Source organism: Callorhinus ursinus, unplaced genomic scaffold (assembly GCF_003265705.2).
Source record: "Callorhinus ursinus isolate GAN/ISIS: 27379988/994484 unplaced genomic scaffold, GSC_fseal_2.0 scaffold18, whole genome shotgun sequence".
Classification (NCBI taxonomy): domain Eukaryota; kingdom Metazoa; phylum Chordata; class Mammalia; order Carnivora; family Otariidae; genus Callorhinus; species Callorhinus ursinus.
The window spans coordinates 7,501,611-7,524,388 of record NW_027397080.1 but is presented as its reverse complement, the minus strand read 5'-3'; the positions used below and the strand labels follow the sequence as shown (position 1 = coordinate 7,524,388).

Genomic DNA, 22,778 nt, shown 5'->3' with positions numbered 1-22,778 from the left:
ATGACTTGGAGTAGAGGAAGCAGGCTTGCCAGGCAGGCCTGCGCAGCAGCTGGGGCTGCTCTTCTCTCTGCCACTACAGGATCTTGGCTCCCTCCCGCCACCCCCGCGTTGATGCCCCAAGCAGGCTGCAACAGGCCCCACTGGCCTGGCTCCACTTCTGGGTGTGAAATTTGGCTGAGTCGGCACCTGGGAGAATGGGGCAATTGCCATCCTGGAGCCTGGGGCCTGGCCTGGGGCCAATGGGCAGACAAGAGATGGTGGGAGGGCCTGAGTACCAGGCAGCCGACCAGGGCTTGGTGGCTGGCAGGGGTGGGTCCGGAGAGCACCTGGCTCGAAACTGGCCAGCTCGGGGATGCTGAGCTCAGAACAGAGCCCAGCTGTGTGCGTGTGCCTGGCTCTTGGCAGTGCCTGAGCATGTCCTTGAGCGTGACTTTGTGTGTGCGCATGCATCTCAGGATACATCTGGGAACATGGGTTCTTATAAATGTGCATACATGCATCACATATCGGTATAAGAATAGGCAGAGCTATGTAGTTGTGTACATCTGTGTGTCTGTGTGTGTGTGTCTGCACATCAGTGTGTAGGTGAACTGCTTGCATGTACACATCTGTCAGTATCCGTGTATATGTGTGTCTATACATTTCCACCCGTATGCGCGGGTGTCTGTGTGTATGTGTCTTTCAGTATCTGTGCAGGTGTGTGCACACCGGTGCGTCCATCCTGGTGCATGTCTGTCTGCCACCTGTCAGTGTCTGTGGACACGGCTCCACATCTCTCTGTTGGCATCAGTGAAAGCATCACTGTTCAGCATGTGTGACCTTTCCAGGGATTCTGTTCTTCGGTGTGTCCTGTACTTGCATTAGCGAGTGCTTCCATGGCTGTGCCCCTTGGCTGGTGCATTTCTTGGCTGGTATGTACGTCTACCTGTGAGGGTGTTGGTATCTACTGCCGAATGCAGGCATGGCTGTATCAAGGTGAGCAGGATGGACTCTTGGATGTGGCTGCCATAGCTCCCTGTTTTCTCTCCATTTTTCTCTCCGTTCCTCCTTCCTTCCCTTCTCTCAACTCACTCTTGCAGACCTGGCCCAGGCTGCTGTGGAGGGGACAGATGAGCCTTGGAAGCCCACTTCAGCTTCTGGAGAGGGGCTCCCTACGTCCATCGCCCCTGTAGACTCAGCCCCAGAGCCACACAGGCTCCTGGCTTTTTATTTAATTATTTTTATTTTTATTTTTTTAAAGATTTTATTTATTTATTTGACAGCGAGAGACACAGCGAGAGAGGGAACACAAGCAGGGGGAGTGGGAGAGGGAGAAGCAGGCTTCCCGCGGAGCAGGGAGCCAGACACGGGGCTCGATCCCAGGACCCTGGGATCATGACCTGAGCCGAAGGCAGACACTTAACCAACTGAGCCACCCAGGCGCCCGCTCCTGGCTTTTTAAAGTTGTCGCCCTCCCCGTTGCATATTAATCCTCACCGCCAGCAGCAGTGAGAGCGAGAACTCATGTCTTTTTCTCCTTCCCTTTGAGGTGTCCCTCCCGTTCCTCCTACCTGCTGAAGGGTGGCCTCACCACCCGCTGGAAGATCTGTCGGCTTGGACTTTGATCTGCAGTCAAATGCTCTGCCCCTGAGCTATACCCCCTGCCGGCTTGGACTTTGGAGCACGTGTGCCCCAACTCAGCTGTTTGTCGATGGTCACTCTGCCATCGCTGGAACTTTTCTGGCATGTGACTTGGGGCTCCTCCCCTCCTGCCTGGGTTTGGATTCCAGCCTTCCCCGGCCGGCCCTCCCTGCCCAGTTGCCCGGGTCATTCCCAGGCAGCCTCACTTGGATATGGTGCCCCGCACGTGCCGGCTGCCCCGCAGGGACGGGGACTATCTTCCCTGTCTGCCCCAGGCTCCCAAGCCCCGGCCCACAGCTGTGCTGGAACAGGAGTGTGATGGATCATGCCAGTGCCTGAGTTCTTAACTTGCCATCATCCAGTGCCTCCCCCCACCCCCTTACAGTTTTCTCCCTTTACCGATGGTTTTGTATGGAATTTAAAATAAAAAAGATGGATTAAAAGTTGGAAACTGTGTAAGTGAAAATAAAAGCACTTAAGACCAATAAGTATTATTTGAGATTTAATGTACAGAGAAAGCTCGGTAAGATGACATTTTAGGGACACTTCTCAGCTGGTATGTGTCCTGACTTTGTTCTCCTCTCTTGGGGTCTGTTGGCTAGATGTCCTCCTTGTTGGAAGCCTGCCCAGGCAGGCGCTGAAGTGAAGTGTGAAGAACTCGGGCTTCAGGCTGGGATAACCTCGCATTGACTCACTCACTGGCTGTGTGACCTTTCTGGACCTGAGTTTCCTTTTTTGTCCTTCTCTATGATGGGGACAAAAGACCTGCTTTGTAGATCAGTTGTGCGGAAATAATGGCCAGGTCTGGAAGCAATGCCCAGTGTTCAGAGTATTCCCCCTTCAGAATGCACCCAGAACCCAGCTGCCATCCCCACCGCTGCTTTCCCAGCAGAGGGCTGCACACCAGCATCCTCCCTGCTCCCCAGTGGTCTGGTCCCTACATAGCAGCCACACTGATCCTGTTAACATTCAAGTCCTAGCATATCACTCGCCTGCTCAGGACCTTCACTGCTTCCCACATCCTGTGGAGGAAAGCCGAGGTCATCACAGCAACCTCAAGCTCCACACGCTCAATCTCCCCACCTGCGAGGGTCTCTGTTTCCTCCCTTTCACTTCCCTCCAACTGCACTACCCTCCTTATTCCCCAAATGTGCCAGCCACATTCCTGCCACAGGACCTTTGCATGTGCTGTGTCCTTTGCTGGAATGCTCTTCCCCCAGATCTCCTCCTGGCTCCCTCCATCATCCCCTTCAGGTCTTTACTCAGATGTTACCTTCTCTGTGAGGAACACCCTGCTCTTTCTGACTTAGTTTTATGTATGGCTCTTATAACACTCTAGGAATACCATACTATACTTTTAACCTATTTATATTCTATGTTGCTTGTCTTCCCAAGAGAATGTAAGCTCTTTTTTTTTTAAATAAAGATTTATTTATTTGAGAGAGAGTACGTGAGTGGGGGGGGAGGGGCGGTGGGAGAGGGAGAGAGAGAATCTCAAGCAGACTCCCCACTGAGCACAGAGCCTGATGCAGGGCTTGATCCCAGGACCCTGAGATCATGACCTGAGCCGAAATCAAGAGCTGGCAGCCCAACTGACTGAGCCACCCAGGCGCCCTGAGAATGTAAGCTCTTTGAGAGCAGGGATTTTTGTCTTTGTTTCCATCACCTGGCAAATAATGGGCACTCAATAAATTTTTGCTGAATGAATGAACTGCTCGTCATTTTGGAGAGTGTCAAGTGGCTATCTACCAGTTTGGGCAAGCAATCAGGGGTTATCCTCTGGCAGCTCTGGGGGGAGCGTGGCTTCAGAATGACTTCCTTAGCAAGGCAGTGGGGGTCCTTGAGAGGAAACCTGCCCCCCCCCCCGCCCCCATGGTCCTGCTTGGGGGCATCCAGTTCAGGAGGAAGCGCCCAAGTGCTGATTCCTGACCCAGCCTGAGAGTCAACACTGTGTCCCGCTCCCTGGCATTCTCTTTTATCTCCATACACCACAGCTACAAGTGCATCCAAGGCCAAGGTGGTCCTTCTTGGAGGCTCACATTCAGCTGGGTCTCTTCATGGGATAAGGGCACTCAGGCTAAAGCGGGTAGTCCAGCCAGGCTCGGGGAGGCTGAGGGAGGGTTAGCTACTAGGAGGGCACGGGATGGGCGCTCAGGCTCAGGGAGTAGCTGCACGGGCAGAGCTGAGCATGTAGGAAGCCCTTGGTGTGCTAGGGAAGGGCGGGCAGCAGGGTGTGGCTGGAGTATGCCTACTTACCTGGTGGGAACTTTCCGAAGCCGGGATTGGGTCCGGTCCCTCTTTGCCTGCCTGTCTCGGACCGCACTCAGCCCTCAGCAGTGCCATCAATTTCTGCTCAGATCCAGGAGTCTAGGAGTCTGGTGGTGTAGTCACCTCAGAGCACAGCAACACCATGGTGAAGGTCAGACCTGGAAGTGGGTCTTGGTCTTACCCTTTACTTTAAAGTAGTTTCTTCAAAGATGGGGGCAGGGTGCTTCTCCAGAGGTGAGAGACACACCCAGACCAGAGCCATCTCTCCAAACAACATATTCATGGCTAAAAGTGGCTTTGTCTGGAGTCTGGAACAGACTTCTCAACTTTTTTTTTTCCCCCCAAATGCCATGGACTTCTTTAGCAGTCTGGTGAAGCCTGTGGAACCTTCTCAAACAGCATTTTAAATGCATAAGATACACAGGATTACAGAAGAAACTCATTCTATTGAACTGTAGTTCTAATCTTGGACCCCAGGTTAAAATGGCCAGTTATGCTCTTTGAAGATACTTCGGTCTTTGAAAGGAGCATAAATCCTGGCTTCTCCTCCTGCACACTTGGAGGGGGTTGCTGGGGCAAGGTGTTTGTGCCTATCTTGGCAGGGCTGTCCTGGGGTGGAGGGAGCAGCCCTCTCCCACCATGCCCACAAGACAGAGTTTGAACCCTTCAGGGGAAGCCACAGGGAGGGAGATGGCTGGGCTGCCTGGGGGAAGGAATGAGCTCCCCTCCTCCGGGGGTGGTCAGCTGGAGGCCCATCTGCCAGGGATTCTGGGGTCCGGGTGCAGTGGACAATTGCTGCTCGGGCTGGGTGCGGGGGAGATTTTTGGTTGATTTAGCCCGAGGTCCTTTTGGAGGTGGATCTAGGAGGTGTACCTGTGGCTGTTGGTCTTTCTCCTTTTCCAAGCCCTGAGCCACCTGTGCGAACCTGGGAAGGGGAGGATGGCACTTTCTTCTGGCTTTTGCTTACCAGGCCCGGGCAAGCAAACTGCACCAGTGCCAACTCAGCTTTTCCTCACAATCAGCAGCTGGTCTTGGTCTTTTGAAGACACTGGGATTTGGGCTGGGGAAGCCTCTTGCTATTCTGCGTCTGTCCCCCAAACCTCTTGCTATTCTGAGTCTGTTCACCAAAACTATTCCTGGGGGGGGGGTGGAGCTTGAAAACCAAACCACCCAGCCTCCCCGCAGCTGTCTAGAGTTTCAGATCGGAGCCTAGGGTGGGGTCCCTCCTTCTTACCTGTGGGGCACTGTTGCTGTCCCCAGAGACTAAGACGTCTGAAATGGTCTGGGCCAAACCCCTGTGGTGTGGAAGGGCTAACTTCGATGCAGGAGGGTGAGGGCTTAGCCCAAGCCACATAGCCTCTGGGTGGCAGAGCTGGTTTTGGATCATCAGCACCTGCCTTCCTCCAGCCCAAGGCGGGAGAGCTGCCGTAGGAAGGCAGCCTTGGGTCCCCCTTGACAAACACATCATGCTTCCCACCTAAACCACCTCCGTGGGTGGGGAGCCAGGGACTGGTCTATTAGCTTTCTCCCGCTGTCCCCCGAGGGGGCATTTGTCTGTTTTGCATTTTTTCCAGGCTGTAGTTAGACAACTCCTGGTCCTGGGGGGAGCGCTGCAAAGAGAAAATGTCAGGGCGACACGCCGCCAAGATAACATTAGCGAAATATCAAGTCCTTTATGATGTCAGGAGGGATTCCTTCCCGCGGCCGGGGCTGCCTAATGACATCATAAAATAGGCCTGCGGCAGCCACAGTCCCCCTGAGTCATCAATCAGGCCTGTCTGCCGAGGGCCCCAGCACACGGGGTGGGGGGGCGGGACGCAGGATTTGAAACTCAAAGGGGGCCCCAACACAGCAGCACTGTGCTGGGCTGAGGGGCCGAAGGCACCCACAGCCTCTAGGACGCGTCGGCCTCCTGAACCCCGGGGAGATCCTGAGGCTGAGTCGGCCGGCCACTAATGGGTTCCCCGGGAGGCCTCTGGCCAGGCCACAGTACTTCAGTGGTGCTGACGGAGAGGAGGGGACCTAAGCCCGGGCTTCCTACTTGCTGATATTGCTAGGGACAGACATAGGCCCCCTCGTCTGGAGCAACTACGGGACCAAGAGTCACAGCACCGGAGACAGCGGGAGGAGGTCTTTGACTCTCCTGCGGCTGGTGTGTGCTCCTGAAGGGTGTATGCTTGCCCATCTGCATCGTCTCGCTCTATACACCTGCGGGTTTTTACAATACCCATACTGTACAAATGGATTATCCATGTCTGCGTTTGCCCGGGTGTGCAGGCTCGTGCCTGCAGCCTCCTCCCGCCTGCTTCCTCTGTGTCAGAGTGTCTGTCTGTCCTCACACTTCTCTGTGTGTCCATGTGCTGGTGCTTCTGTGTGTCAAATGTCTGTGAGGTGTGGGAGGGCATCTGGAAGACCGAAGACAGAGGGAGGATCCCAGAGGGTGAGGGGGGGTGGGGTGGGGTGTCTGTGCGTCAACCACCCTTGGCTGAGAACTTTGGATTGTACTAGAATCACCTGGGGAGATTTAAAGACCTACCCATGCCCCAGTCTTACTTCAGGTCAATTAAACCAAATCTCTGGAGACCAGGCTCAGGCAGTGGTGGTTTTAAAGGCTCCCCAGGTGATTCTAAAGTGCAGCCAGGGTTGAGAATCAGGGTGTCCAGAGCCTTGCTATTCCAAAGGGGGGGGTGTCCGTGGACTATCACCTGCCTCACCTGGGAGCTTCTAAGAAATGCAGACTATCAGGACCCTCCCAGGCCTTCTGAGTCACTCGGCATCCTCTCCAAATCTCTAGTTTAATGGGATCCCCAGGTGATCCGTGCATCCATTAAAGTTTGAGAAGGGTAGAGCAGTGCTTCCCCACTAATGCAGATCTAAGAGTTTCTGATTTAGTAGGTGTGGGGTGGGGCCCAAGAATCTGCTTTTCTCGGGAGCTCCTAGAGAGCTGCTGATGCAGCTGACTGGGGACCACACTTGGAAAACCACTGGCTTCGATGTCGTGTATGAGGAAGACAGAAGGAGAGTGAGTGGAGGGGTGTGTGTATTGGGGGTATGAGGATGGGAAGGAAGGGGGCGTCAGCAGTCACCCGGGAAGGTCAGGTCCCCCCAAAAAGTGTGGCCTGCCATCCTTTTAGGTCCTCAATTTCCCTGGCTCGGGGGGGGGACTAGTCGTGAGGAAAGTAAAGAGAACAGGAAACATGAGCAAGTTTCCTGAGAGCTGCTGGCCTTTGTCCTCCCTTTCTGTCCCCGAAGGAGCTCCCCTCCCTACCCCACCATTCCATTAAGAAAAAGGGTCCAGGGCTGAAAAAAAATTATTAAGAAGGGGCACCTGGATGGCTTAGTCGGTAGAACATATGGCTCTTGATCTCAGGGTCATGAATTCGAGCCCCATGTTGGGCGTAGAGATTACTTAAAAAAAAAAAATTTAAGAAAAAAGAATATTAAAAGAAAAAGGATCCAGAGCTGGACCCTTCTTTGTTTCCAAGAACCCCAGGCCAAAGAATCAGGTTTTCTCAGAGCCAAAGCTCATTAAAATGCCCACGTGCCTTCGTGGAGCTCCGGCCCACGGTGGGCCTCCGTCATGAGGGCACTCATGTCCAGTTTGCCTGGGACGAGCTCAGCGCGTGATCTCAGGGGATGATTCTCATCCTCTCAAAAGTTCTCAAAAGTTTACCCGACAAACCATACGGTTCCCCCATTGATAAAGGCTGCTGGAATGATTCCAGTCTGGTTGAGGTAGAGGTGAGCGGGCCTCGAGGGCGGGGTGGGAGGCGACTAGGTGTGTTTCCAAGGGGGAAGCCCTCTGCAACCTGCCCCCCACCCCTGGGTTCCCTCCTCCCGGCCTGGCTTCCCGGGTGAGCCGGTGAGCGGTGGGAGGGAGGACAGCCAGCCAGGGGAAGGGGTTTACCCTCGTGGAGGTGGTGCGCTGGGGAGCAGACATCTCTCTCACGGGGCAGCAGGCCCTGACTGTCTGTCCATCTGCCTGGCGGCGGGAGGAATGGCGGGGGCGGCGGTGGGAACCACAGACCAGCAGCCCAGGCTCAGCGTCCATGGCTCCCTCTTGCTTCCAGCGGGGCTGTGCACTATCAGCACCTCTTTGGGCCGCATCTGGGCAGAGGCAGCAGGGGGGAGGAGATAGCGATCAACCGGAATACCAGAGGTGTGAGGCAGGCATGACCTCACCCAGGGTGTGCCTGCTCTCGGAGCCTTGTCAGGCCACCCTCCCCGCCCGCTCCCAGGCACCCCCAGGCCGGCTTCGACAACAAGCTTCAGCCAGCCACAGCAGGGGCGTCCCTCCGCGCCGGGCTGGGTCCCAGCCAGGGCTCAGGCCAGGGACCTCTCTGGGAGCCTCCTCTAGGCTGTCTGGGGGCCAACGCTGTGGTCTCTTAGGGGATCCGGGGGGCCCTTCTCTGGCTCCCTGGGACTGGGGCATTTGGAGAAGCAGGGAGGGAGGCCTGAGGCTGGGGAGTGCTATTCAGGACCGGAAATGTGGTCAGGAAAGAAGGGAAGTTGTTCCTGCCCAGTGGTGGAGGGAGCTTAGAGGCCTGTCTCAGCTTGGGGCAGGAGGTGCAGATCAGGAAGAGACGGTGCCCCCCCAGTGCGGCCAGCAGGGGCGCCTACTGTGTGTCAGGCAGCTGGTTAGCCAGAACGGATTTGGAAATCAAAGCCGAAAAAGCCCAGAAGAGACTGTGGGAGGTACTCACGGACCCAGATGTATTAAAACACCTTTTGGTAACTGCGGATTGAGCCCATGTGGTAAAGCGGGAGGTTCATGCCAAGTGGTTAACCGTGGGCTCAGAGAGGAGGGGCTCCTCCCCGTGAGGAGCTGTGGGGGCCCTGCAGAATCCTGGGTGGCGGTCTCTAGGAGAAAATGCCCCCACCTCTGATGGGCTAAAGCAGAAAGTGAGCGAAGCAGCTCCCGTGGAAGCTGGCTCTGAGTCTTGGTGTTGGGGGGTGCCCTTGGACCCCCTCTCACTGTCCCGCTCTGTCCTGTCCCTCGGCTGTTCCCATTTAAGCCCGCAGGCATGCGCAGGTCCTTCCCACACATGCTTCTCGTCCCACTCAGGCTACAGCCGCACCCACTCCCGAATGACCTACACTGGTGCCCACTACCTCCATGCGCACCCCACACCCACACCCACATTCACAGGGAGGCAAGCGGACCTCACCCAAGGGCATTGTACAAACAGCCACCTTGAGATACCTTTGCATAACGAATGAATGGATCCACCTGTGAGCTGCTGGCCTTTTCTGGGCACGCTGGGTGTCTGTGGGCTCAGAGTCCCAAACCCTGCAGGGCAGACCGCATTTGTCCCTGTGCCAAAGGCCACAACCTTGCTCCCCGCAGTGCCTCCTGGTGGCTGCCTTCCCCAGCCTCCTGGATAGAGCTGCCATCCAGAGTCCGGAGCCTCTTTCTTCCATGTGCTGATAAGGGACAGGGCTGTATCGTAGTTTGTGTTGTTCTCTGAGTTATTGATCCAGCTCAGCAAATGTTTCCTGGGCTTTCCATGTGCCTGGCCTCTCTGCTAAGCTCTGGGGCCCAGAGACAAGGAGAATAACTCGCCACTTTCAAAGAACATCTGGGGCTTAACAAGACCCTTAAGGCTCCCAGTCTGTCCTGGGATTACATCCTCCCCGGACCCTCCCCCACCTGTTCACGCCCATCTGCCCTCACACACACTCTTCTCTGTCACGTGACAGCCACCCTCCTCCTCCCTGTCATTCTCTTGCACCCCCTTGTTTTCCTCCTTCACACTGGCATGACGTCACTTTCTTGGTTCTGAGGCAGCATCAGGAGTGTTGTGAGGAGGCTCCCGTTCCTCCCTAACATCTCCCCTCCCTCACTTTTCCAGCTTTGGAAAGTGCTCTGGGCGATGCAGAGCCAGGCAGAACCCGCGGTTGCAGGGGTGGGAGGGGCGTGACGGTGGGGCGTCCCCACTGGGTTCTGGGTAAGGCTCTTGGGCTTCTCGGGGGGCCCCTAGCGTGGTGGGAAGTGGATACCGGAGAGAACGAGTGGGGGAGAGAAGAGAGGAGGGGTAGGGAGAGAGGAGGCAGAGACAAATGGGCATCAAAGGAAGTCACAGACACTGCAAAAAGCAACAGGGACAAACAGACCAACAGAAGGAGATTCTGACCTGGTCACCAAGCACTTCTAACAAAATCACCCTCTTCTCTGAAAGGTGGACTTGGGTCTTTCTTGGCGCACGCTGGGATGTTGCCCGCACGGTGTAGCCCTGGAGCGGGCCTCAGAAAGGCGGCTGGGGTCAGCCCTGGCCTCCTGCTGGCCTCAGCTCCCAGCCTGCTGGGAAGGGCAAAGGCTCCTTGAAGGGCAGTCCAGGCTGGGACCCTCCCATCTCCCCTCCACGGGCCCCTGGCTTGCTGTGGTCTTGACACCCTCAGCTCGAGCCTTCAGGGAGCTATGTCAGAGATGGGAAAGCAGCTTTGCAGGGAAAATTTCGCTAATTCCCAGCAGCCTCTGGCCCCACCTTGCGTGGGCGGTCTTCAGCCTTTCCTTAGAAGCTGTATCCCCAGGTCCGCCTTCTTTTGGCCCTTGGTGCCAAGTGGGACCCCATAAGCCCCCTTCCTCCTGTCCCTGTGAGGCTGCCCGGGCTGAGAGTGAGGGCCCGCGATTAGCTGCCTGACTTCTCCTCCTTCCCAGCCCAACGGCCAGGAAGCTCCGAGGCGGATTCTCATCCCACCCAACCTGCTCTGCAGGGCTCCTGGGCCTCTCCCCCTTTGCCATTGGCCTGGGGGACCCCTCCCCAGCCCTGGCCAGGGCTGAGGAACCTTGTCAAGAGCCCTGAGCAGTCTCATGAACCCAACAAGGGCTCGTGTCAGGGGCTGCGAGTCCTGTTTTGTCCCCACAGCACGCAATCGCCCCAGGACAGAGGGGCCTTGGCAACCTCCAGGCTGGTTATCTGATTTGGGGGCTGATGGGGTTTCTAATGGAAAACAATATGGTAATTTCAGAATGTTCCTGATTAGATGAAAATGATATTGCATCAAAGTTACTTCCTTAATTTATTCAGAAAATAACAAGAGAGAATTCTCTCCTAAGATCCTTAATTAAACCAGAGCTTCCCCTGCATAGGAAAAGCAGGCACTGAGCTCCAGGTGTGGGGGACAAAGGTTGCCCCCTGGACGGGTCTCCCAGGGGCTGCAGGGTCTGGGCAGGTCTTCACCCAGATAGGCTGCCCGCTCTGCCTGGAGGCAGCTTTGGCAGCAAGGGCATGGGATGAGGCTCCTTCCCCTGCAGGGAATAGTGGGGTGAGCATCCTAGAATTATTCCAGTCCCTTCCTGTCTTCTCTGACTTTATCCTTCGAGTACTTAGTGACCCAAAGCTACAGAGACTCAGCAAGCAGGGGTAGCAGAGCTGCGTGCCCAGGGCGTCTTCAAGACGCAGAACAGCTAGAGTGAGCAGGGAAGATGCTGGTAGGTCCAGTTATGATCGGCACTGGGATTGGCACGGGAAAATTGGCACACCCAAGTGGCTTAGCCGAGGATGGTTTGATTTGAGAGGGAGAACAGGTATAAGAGAAACAACAAAGGATGGCGAACCATCTGCACACTGGGAGAGGAAGCTGTGGCTACCCTTAGGCCTGAGCAAGAGAAGGAGGGACAGAGAGACGGACCACTTGACAGAGCATGGACCACCACAGCCAGTGCTGGGATGCAGTGAGTCCGGGAAGACACAGGGATACATTCCCCATCTCTCTCTTTTCCTGCCCTCCCATCTCCTGCTGGTGCTGAGCATTAACTGGCTTGGACTGGAAGTCAGTGGGTGGGGATCCTGGGTGACACCCTTCATATTGGTGAGGCTCCTGGGGCACAGAGCAGGGCAGAAGATGGATCTGGGTGCTGGGAGCAAAAGGAGGATGGATAACACAGCCCCCAGGGTGACGGTAAACAACCTTTCATGGTCTGGTGCTTCAGAATTCTCTAGCATATTCTTACTCATTTTCCTTGTCAATCCCCACAACAGACCTAGTACAGATTCTTGTCTCCAGGAGGAAATAGGCTCAGAGAGATCGAGTGATGTCCTGGAAATCGCACAGTAGGGAGGTTATGGTTTGGACTCAGTTCTGCCCCACTCCAAGTCCTCCCCCCCCGTGCCCCAACGTAGAGGCTTGGGTGCATAAAAGTGAGCCTTAGCTGGGTGTTGTGAAAGCTTCCTGGTGTGAAAGGGCCCTGCCTAGAAGCTTCTGTGAGGTTGTGAGGGAAGTCCTGTCTACCACTCATGAATGAAGAGCTCCAGTAGAGCGGACCACAACAAACTGCCCAGGAAACAGACATTTCTAACTCTAGTGGGACCTCCTGCGCCCGGGTCTGACGTGGAGGACTGGTTGGGACATGCTGGAGCGGGAGCTGAAAAGGGGGGCAACGCGGCAGAATTAGGATCATTCTGAAAGGAACTCCCCAGCCCCCTGGGGACCAGCCCCCTCTGCCCACGTTCCTGCTGATCACGCTGCACCAGCCTCGATCCCCTGTCCACCAGGCACCAGCACCCCAGCCGCTGAGCAGCGCAGCTGGCCAGGTTCTGGCTGGGGATATGCTGTGCCTAATTCTCTGGGCTGCCATAGGAGCCTGGTCCGGGCTCTCGGGGAGCTCCTGACTTTGGATTCGGATGTGGCAAAGGCGTAGAGAGATAGAGCCCAGGGCCCTGATGCAGGGGCTGCGGGAACCTCAATATTCAAGAAGAGATCTGAGGGTGGGGAAGGTGGTGTGTGAGCATGTGGATTGCTTCTACACATGGATGTGTGCGCGTGTGCCCGTGTGCATCTGAATGTATGAATCTGGGTACATACATGTGTGAGGATGGGCACATGAGAGAGAGGGAGAGAGAGGGGAGAGGAAGAGAGAGGGAGAAAGAATTTGTTAGGGTCATCAGAGATCAAAGTCAAAGGAAGAGAGGCTCGGATGGGCCATGTGAGATGATGATGGTGATGGTGATGATGGGAGTAATAATAACAATGACAGCTCACACTTAAATAACGCTCACTATATGCTAAGCCTATTCCAAGCCCTTTATATATATCACCTATTTTATTTTTTTAAAAGATCTTATTTATTTATTTGACAGAGAGAGGGACAGCGAGAGAGGGAACACAAGCAGGGGGAGTGGGAGAGGGAGAAGCAGGCTTCCCACCAAGTGGGGAGCCTGATGTAGGGCTCGATCCCAGGACCCTGGGATCATGACCCAAGCCGAAGGCAGACGCTTAATGACTGAGCCACCCAGGTGCCCTATATCGCCTATTTTAATCCTCACAACCAATTTAGGAGTTAAGTATTATTATCACCCCATTTTACAGATGGGGAAACTGAGGCACCGGTTTTGTTGTTGTTGTTGTTGTTTTTAAATGATGTGCCCAAATACTAGGGCTGGGAATTGGGCCTAAATCTTAACGCCTGAGAGGCACTGCCTGCTAGACTTGGAGGGTGTGGCCTCTAATTCACATGGGGAGCCTCTGGACCACTATTTTGATTCTCTATCTCTGTGTCATGTTCTTTTTTCTCAGAGCAGGACTTTTTTGGGGGGGAATATGAAATTGACCCTATAAAGCCTGCGTATCAGGCAGGTGGTCCTAACTGAGCCACAGCAGGGAGGTATCAAAGGAGCCTGGATTTGGGGGGGCCAGTTACTCTGCATGGTTGGTATAGGGAGAGCACAGGGGTGAGGCAGAGAGGTGAGTAGGGTGGCTTTTGAAGGGTCTTTGCAGGCCAGGCTAAGGTGTAAGACCTACAGCCTATCGTGTGGGTGGTGGGAGCTCTCAAGAAGGGTGTTATGCAGGAGGGTGGCATGGTTACCATGGTCATACTGGCGACCGCGTAGAGCAGAGAGAGACTGGAGCCAGGGGGGCTGGTGAGCTGAGTGGTGAGGCCTAGGCTGGGATAGGGTGGGAGAATGGGAGTGAGGGGCTGCACTTTGGGAGGTCGAAGCCTTCATATGTGGTGGTAGCCTGAATATCTGGGGGTGTGAGGGAGTTGCTGAGAATCGGCTCCTAGGTTTGCAGGCATCTGGGAGGGTGGAGAGCATGGGAGGAGAGCAGCTCCTGTCACACCCATGGGTCCCTCCGGAAGGTAGGGATGCCTATGGCCTTGGTAGCCGAGACAAGGTACCCTGAGAAGTGGCCAGGGCATCGCTGGGCCCTGGAGAGATACAAATTGGCCCTGTTTTCTCTCCTGACGGACTCTGTAGGCTAGGGAGGCAGGAGGTCAGAGCATGGCCAGTGGACACATCGGGAAATGGGGAGTATTGATTTCACCTCAAATCCTTTTCATTGTCTTCAGGTGTTCCCATTTCTAAACACAGCACGTGGGAGTGTACGAGAACTAGAGCTGTACATGATTCATTCTTGAGTCTCAAGTGCTAGAGGACCAGAGTACAGTGGTTAGAGCTCTTCTCCTGTGGTCGTTTGGGGGTTCAAGTTCTAATGTGACCACTCTGCAGCTGTGTGTTCGTGGGCAAATCACTCCACCTCTCTGAGCCTTAGTTTCCTCTTCTGATAATTAGGCATCGTGATGGCAGATATCTCAGAGGCTTGCTGTGAAGATTGCAGTAGTTAAGCACTACATGGCAGCCCTCGTTATGATTGCCCAGATCTGGGCAGGATGACCTAGAACAAGGCTGTTTTGGCATTTCTCGCAGGACCCCTTTCCCCCTTATTTCCACCCTCCCCAGAGGGAGGGGACAGAGCCTTCTTTGGGAACTCAGGGGGGGCGGACAAGAGAGGGGCGGTCTTCCTGGCCAGGGAGGGGTGTCGATGAGCCTTTACTGCTTGGCTTCACCCTTCCCCTGTCAAGCCCCTCCCCTTCCCAGTGTCCCAGGCCCCACCTCTCTCCTGCAGTCCGGGCACAGAGGCTGGAACTCAGGTGCCCATCACCCCGCCTAGACTCCGCCTTCCCAGATAGGGTACGGACCTGCCCTTCCTCCGTCTACCTTCTCGGGCCTCAGCGCAGCGCTTCAGCTCCCAGGGGCCCCTGTGCCTACAGACCTTCATCCCCGTGCTCTCTCAGATGTCCCAGAGGGGTCCTGGGGGCCAGGCGGACCCCCCCCCCCGCCAAGCCTGGCTCTCAAAGAAAGCATCAGGAGAAGATGGCCGCCTCCCTTCTCCCCTCCGCACCCCCAGCTCCCCCAACTGGGCGGCGGCGGGGCCTGAGCCCCAGGCTGAGCTCAGCTCTTACCCCAACCCCAACTCCGAGAGTTTGCTGGCAGCCGCCTAGATGACTTTGGTGTAGTTTCTGTGGTTTAATAAGCTACAAAAACGGCATTATTTTAAGCCAATCTGGATATAGCACAAAAACTCTCACCCCGTCTGTTCTGTGAAACTCAGATACCCTGACGAGAACACAGCTCACAACCAACTAATACAATATTCCACCGGGCTCGCTGTCAGCGGGCCCCACGCGGGAGCCGGCTCCCCGAGGACTGCCCAGGCGCGCTCCCCGCGGCCGGCAGGGAGGCGGCGGCCCAGGCGGGGAGGGGGGGGGAGGGGGAGGGGGAGGGCGCGCTGAGGGGGGGGGGGGCCCGCCTCTCCGCTCCCCGAGGAGCTGGGCCGGCCGCAGCCCCCACCGCGGGACGGGAGAGGAGAGGAGTGTTCCTGGCCTGCTGACAGCAGTTTTACTCCCACCACGGGCATATGTCTGATTCCGAAGCAGGGAAGTGTGTCCAACACACCCAATGCAAAGACAGGTTGTTGAATATTTTTTCTCTCATCACTAAAAAGGATTCCCTGCTGGGTGCAATCAAGATCCATAAACTCACGGCTCGAGTCGGTGTGAAAGCAGCGCTCCAGCCCAGACTCCCTCGCTGGCGCTAAATGCAGGCTCCGGGCGGAGATGCACAGACATCCGCTAGCAGTCTGGCCTTGCGACCGCCAGTTCCCGGCTCATTAGGCAGCGCGCTTATTTTGGGCTACGCTTCAGTGGATTAACTTTCAGTGTAAAGTTTCCGAGCTCAGGCATCGTCCCTGTGGCGCTGGCCCCCTCCTCCTTCGGTGGGTACCAGGGTTTACAGAACCAGAGGCAAGGGGCTGGCTGACGGGGGTCGTCGGCAGCCTCAGGACCCCCCCCCCCCCCCCGCAAAGGAAGGCGCGTGGGCGCTGGCCCGGCTGGGCCTGACCCGGGGCGCCTCGGGGTCCACCAGATGCCCGATGCCTAACGTTCCCAGCACACACTGAACTTGGAGGCTTTGAAGATCTTGTAGTTTCCTTGAAGGGTTGGTCCTGGTGAGAGCCTCCCCTCTTCCGGTTGTGGAGAGGTACCATCCACCCACCCTTGGCAGCGGCAGCTCTGTCCCCCCAAGAGAGGATCCCAGGTCGTGTCCCGGAGGTTCAAATCCTGTTGTTTGTGTTTCCTTCTGAGGGGGCCCCCCTCCATCCCTCCAGCACGCTGACTGAGGCAGAGGGAAGTGGCAGGGGTCTTCGTTGAGCCATAGGGGAGCCTGCTGGGAGTTGAGAGGGGAGAATGGAGGAAAGACCCCAGACTCCTTTCTGATGGCTTGGAAAGGAAGACCTCAGAGATCCTGCAGACGCCGAGGGACCCCCCCCACCCCCACCCCACCATGGCCAGTCCCTGGGAGGTGCTTTTAGATCCAATGATTTAAAAGTCTAGTTCTTAATTCTTAAGAAGCAAAAGCACAAAACCCCCCTCTCTTTCCCTGGTATCGCAGTTTTCTGGGGGGCATATGATGTATCATTGAAAACCAGGATGAACTTCAGAAATAGCATGCAGAGTGAAGGGCAGCTTAGCCAGCATGTGGAAGCCCGACAGGGTGTGGATTCTATCATGCGCTTCCTCATTTCTCGAGAACATATAATCCCAGGCTGACTTTGTACAAGGTACTGGCCCTGGGCTGTGGGAGGCAGGAGAGGTCTCCGCCCAGGGAGGGAGAGCGGATACAAAGCCATTCTTCCCTGTGTTCATGGCTTAGCGATGACCGTGAGCCCAGCGCTCTGTTTGGGCACTGAGTGAGTGCGGCAGGTGCAGCTTGAATACCAAGCAGAATGTGAGGAGCCTGTGCAGGAGAGAAGTGGGCTCCGGGAGAGGCGGTGCTGCCCCTGTCCCCTCTCAAGCAGCTTGGAGCCGTGAGAGCCGCCAGGTACACATCCTTTGAAGAGTTCCACCTGCCTCCAGAGGCCCACAGGGGTCATTTTGCCTCCAAGTTACATGGAAGCAGAAACAAATGATGGGAAAGAGGAAATGTTGAGGAGGTTTTGGGGAACCCTGGATTAAAAAACTCTCTCATATTTCATAAATCTCTCTCTCCCGACCCCTCCCCCACTCCCTCCCGCTCTCCCTCTCTCCAAGAGATCAGCACATTGCAAAGACAGGTTGTGGAATATTTTCTCTCTCATCACTAAGAAGGCCTCCCTGCTGGGTGTAATCAAGAACCATAAACTCGCCTACGGCTCGAGTATGTGTGAATCGAGCCCTGCTCCTCTAGCCTCGATTCAGACATGCTCAGGCCGGCTTACAGCAGCCAGACTGATCCCCCAGCTGCACCCTATCCCCGGAGGGGCTGCGGCCAGGGGCCTGGGCTCCTGGAGTTATCACCACCGGCTCCAGGCTCTGTTCTGGCATGGAATTCAGGGCACCTCTCCTGAAAGGTCAGGAAGGGGAGCGATCGATGCCCGCAGACAAGGAGTCAGGGTGTTGGCAAGTCCATGGGCACTCCTTGGCCTTCACACCGTGTCCCCAGGTCCCTAGGGAGAGGAATCGGGAGGCAGGGTGGCCCCTTGGTCCTGGCTGTTATTTCCAAGGGGCCCCCTGACCAGATGGAGTGGCTTCTGTCTGGTTTTCAGAATTGTCCCTGTTACGTGGAAGAGGGCAGGGACGTGGGGTTGCTCCAGAGGGCTGGAAACAAGTTGTGGGGGGGAGGCTGGGGGGACCGGAAGGAGAGAGGAGAGCTAAGGAGACGCACCAGGGAAGCTGGGCTGCTGACTGCTTGGCTGCTAAGTGCGCCATCCCGCTCTTTGTCTGAAAATCCATTAGCCGGATTGGAGCAGTCCTTGGATGCAAACTGGGGAGGAGCACCTTCCACCTTTCCTTGACTTTCTACCTCTGACATGACTCTCTCCAATGTCACTGCCAGTGCCTGAATGCCTGGGCTGGGTCACCCCTCTTCCCTGACCTCCCTGTGTCCACCGTGACCCTTCCAAGACATGAATCGGACCATAACATTGCCCCCACTCCCCACAAGGTGCTTTCATGTGGCCCTATTTCTCCCAGGAAATGAGCTATGGTGAATAATCAAGATCCAGCCCTAATATTCCCTCCAAACAAACCCCCACCCCGCCCCAAGCCCCCAGTTGGCGATCCTTCTGGACACTGGAGCCATTTCCCAAACTGCTTTGTACTTTCCCACGTCCAGGCCTGTGCATTCACCATGCCCCCTGTAGGCATGCCTTTCCTCCTCTTCCTAGTGACCTCCCTGCCCTTCCAGGCTCTGCAGAAATGTCTACTCTTCTGAGGAGCCTTCTCTGACCCCCCAGGCAGAGGTAGTCCCTGCTCCCTGGACAATCTGTGCAATTCAGCCCTTACCATCTGTGCTGTGACTGTCCCCGTCAGTGTCCCCCTCCCCACTGGGTGTGCACATCTCCTCTAGGGCTGGGGCTGAGTCTAATACAGCTCTGCGTGCCCAGGGCCCAGCACCTCGTTTGCTGGGATGAACAACAGCAGAAATTTCATCGCCAAGTTTCAACACCGCTTTCCATCTGTAGTTGCAGTCCCGTGTCCCCGTGTGCGTGTGCGGGCACGTCTTCACTTGCCTCCTGCCCTTCCCCTCTGCATCCTCCTACATACCCTTCCCCTCTCCGTCCTCCCAACAGGAGAGGGAGCTCCTTGAGGGTAGGATGGGGTCTCGTTCATCTCTGAAGAACAAATGAAAAATGGGCGCTCGTGAGTAGAACTCTATGCCGGTGGCTTTGAATTTTGCGACAGTGGAGCAGGGCAGGCTCAGCCTGGGAGCTGCAGGGGCTCCCGCTGCTCACCGCATGGTTGGTGGTGATGCTGTGGCTTTGTCATGAACATGTGGGGGCAGGGCCGCTGCTTCATGGGGCTTACATGCGCGGCCTCCATTGGAAGGGGGTGGTCTTCCCATTCAAGCTTGGAGGGGCTGCCCACCCAGACCCTGCAGGCGCCGTCCCCACGCGGGCTTTACACTCTCATGCTCCGCTGGGGAATAAAAGAGTGGCGCTGCTCCTGCCGGCCTCCTTCTGGCCTCTGCTGGGAGGCCCGGAGCAGAAGCTCAGCTGAGAGGGGGCTCCCTCTCGGCAGCTGGCACACCCGCCCTCCTGCCTTTGCAGAGGCCGCGCAGATATTGCCCACCAGCTTCAGGGCTCTCATAACTCTTTCAAGACAATCACTTTATTTATATGAGTTTGTTTTAAAAAACCCACAGACGACCCACCATGGGGACCTCTCCTACCGCCTCGGCTTGCTTCTCCCCTATCCTCTGGGTCCATAACTCTTAGTCTCTTGATTCTCCCAGTCCACAAACTATAAAAATCTTATTTCTATAAGGTCTTTTATGGTTACCAAGATAGTCAATAGTGTCATTTTCATTCATATCATTCTGCAGGGAAGTTAGAGGAAACGAACCAGACAGAGGAGAGCTATAAATAAGGCTCAGCTATACAGGGCCCCAAGCGGATTCCGCTGCGTTCTTTTAAAACGACTCATGCACAGAACACACGTGTGCACGCACACACAATATACACATATGCACACAAATATGCACACATATGCCCACTCATGCATAGACAGGAGTTCCCATGCACACAGATGCCTCTAGGCATGGGGCTTGCTCTCCCTCGCCCTCTCTCTTTCTCTCTCTCACACACACACACACACACACACACACACACACACGAATGCATGCATGTATGTGCTTACACAATTTGACAGGCTTAGAAGAAAGGTCTTTTGCAATTTGCCTGACCTTGAAGGGCCAAGCACAGGCAGCAGGACTTGCTGTGGCGAGATAGGGGGACTGAAGCAGGCCAGCCTGGAGAACACATTCCAAAGCCATGAACTGCAGGGTTGGACGCACAGCCACTATGAGCTCATGTGAGGGAGCTTTCGAATTCCCACCAACACAGGAGTCTGTGCTCCCTGCCGAGGGGCAGGGGCAGCCACTCAGCCAGCACCATGAACGCCCAGGCAGCTCTCAGGGCTCCCTCTGACTCTCTGGTGGTATTGCCTAAGGACCCAAACCCTCCTTCCTGGAGGACAGCCAGCCAGCTTCATGATTCTGATTTGTGCCCAGGTGCCACCCACCTGAACACCTCTCCACAGCCCTACTGCTAACGGCTTTGCCCTTCGGGCTGGACCCCAGAGGAAAAGCCCCAGGGCGTGACGTGGGAGCAGAAAGCAGGAAGTCCTGGGCCGAGGGAAACTTGGCAAGTTTGTGTGCTGGGCTGAAGGGGGGTAGCCCAGACCAGGGCTGGCAAAGATGGAGGGGGCAGGCCCAGTTCTGGGCAGGGGGTACTGCCAGCCTTCCTCAGGTTAGTGCAGTCAGGGCTCGGTCTCTACCCCTTGGGAGCAGGTGGGGGAAGGAAGGGGCTGCATGGCTGGTGCAGAGAACCATGCTCTCCTCAGAGAACTCTGGGCTCGTTGGCCAGGGGTGCAAAGGAAGGAACAGAGTCAAGAGGCCTGGGTTATAGTGCACATGGTTGTCCTGTGTGATGTCGGGCAAATACCTTCTCATCTCTGGGCCTCCGTACCCCAGGGAATCGTAAAGAGGGATGAGCTCTCAGACCTCTCCTAGTTTTGGAGATGCAGGTGAATTACCTGTACCCCAGAGCCCTAGGACAGGCATTTCTCCATGGTTTCCCCATCTGTGGAATGGGGACGATAATTTTTGCCATTGGCATTATCCACGGGATGCTGTGAGGGGGGACTGGACAATTGTCCAGGGGTTTGGATGAGCTTGTTTGGGAACTGGCAAGTTTGGGACTTGTAAAGCATGCACCCCCTCGGGGGGCCCGAGACCCTGAAAGGCCCCCCCTTTATCCTCCCTTCTTACCCCTCCCAGCACCCCCCAAACACTGAAGAGTGAGGATGGAGCCCAGGGCTTTGAGCTCACAACCTGTTTCCCCTCCTGCCTTCTTCAAGGGAACTATTAATTGTAATTTAAACCTCCGAAGTTAAAAGCAGCATGCAGATTTAAGGGTTCTCTCATCCCAATTACACATCGTTTCTGGCTGTACTTTAGTGCCGGGTTTTTATCTGTTGTTCTGGGGAATCACTTACTGGCCAGAGCAGTGGCCTCCACACAGATTTCTTCCTGATTATGTTTAATGGCAAATGGAGAGTTAACCACCCTCCCTCCTCTGAGCTGTGTCGGCAGTATTCCCAATCCTGCTTGATCGCAGCCCAGGGGAGCAGGAGGGCACGGAATGGGGGAACTGCAAGGGACTTCGAGGGGACCCGGTGTGGCACAGGGTGGCTAAGAGGCATTCCATCCCCACCCTCTGGGTGACCCAAGTGCTCTGAATGCTGATAGAAGCTGTTCCACAACTATGTGTATCTATGGTGTGCCAGGCCCAGAGATGGCAACATTTGCTCGCCCATATCAGTGTGTGCCCAGCTGCCAGAGCCACTGTGACATTCCCATACACACTTGCACACTCCAAAGGGTGTCCAGCCCCTGGACTGCACTGTCACGTGTCCACACACTCATAGGCGCACGCACATACAGACATATACACATGCTCATAGAAGCATGTATGCGTGCACACACACACTCTAGGAAGCACGCACACACTCAAAAAAGCATGCACACACAGAGGCACACACACACATACACAATCACTCACACGTACTCACAATCATCACCTCCATACACAGGGATACACTATTTGCACAGACCCCCTCTCTTACCTCCAAATGCACTCTCCACTCAGTCCCACGCGTGCACAGTTTGACTCTTCTTTATTGTCACGTGGAGACTTCTCTGTCAGTGTTTCTGTCTGGCATTCCCAGAATTGGGTGCCATGGTAGCTTGGAATATCAGGAGACAGGATTACAGAGTCAGGCCCCCGTGCCCTGGAGCCCCCCCATGTCACCCACTCCCATTATGTCCCTGAGCCCCATCTGTTGGACCCAACTGGGCTGGACCGTGTCACAGAGCGCAGCTGGCTACTTGGTCTGGGGTTGGTACTCTGCAAACCTTAGAGTCAGCATGTCCAGAGTGGGCCTCCTGGTCTCCCCAAACCTGCCTCACCTGCAGTCTTTCCCACTTCAGCTCTTGGCAAGTCGTTCCTTCTGTTGCTCAGGCCATAGACTCTGTGATTCTCACGCCAATTACAACTCGTGTTTCCCCCACACCACCAAGCAAGTCTCTAGCTGGTGTCCTGCAGTTCAACCCACTTCTGACACCCTCTACCTGGAAATAGTGCCAGATCCTACAGGTTAAGGGCTCAGTCCCACAAGTGGAGGGCCCCCCCACTTCAGATGCCTATCGCTACTCCAGGCTGTCACCTGTGCTTCTGAATGATCAGCTACAAGTCAGAGGTTCCCACCCCACTAGCCCTCCTTTGATTAATTTGCTAGAGCAGCTCCCAGAACTCAGAAAACCAATTTACTTACTAGATCACCAGCTTATTATAAAAGGTTATAACTCAGCAACAGCCAGATGGAAGAGATGCAGAAGGGCAAGGTATGGGGAAAGGGTGGGGAGTTCCATACCCTGTCTCCCCGCACCCCACATGTTCACCAACTCTTTGAACCCCACATGTTCACCAACTCTTTGAACCTCATCCTTTTTTTTTTTTTAAATGGAGACTTCATTACCTCAGCCCGATTGATTAAATCATTGGCCATTGGTGATTAAATTTAATCTCTAGCCTCACTCCTCTCTCTGGGGTTGGGGGCAGGGAGCGGGATTGAA

General features: G+C 55.5%; 1 protein-coding gene across 1 annotated transcript in view; it reads left to right on the top strand.

Annotated features, from left to right (window-relative positions):
• LOC141374479 (uncharacterized) overlaps positions 1-2,114 on the top strand; it is a 65,788-nt gene extending 63,674 nt beyond the window's left edge. The window contains exon 6 of the mRNA XM_073903581.1: positions 1,529-2,114. The gene's annotated coding sequence lies outside the window, so the exon portion shown is untranslated. The remainder of the gene's footprint in view (positions 1-1,528) is intronic.
• The last annotated feature ends 20,664 nt before the right edge of the window (positions 2,115-22,778 follow it).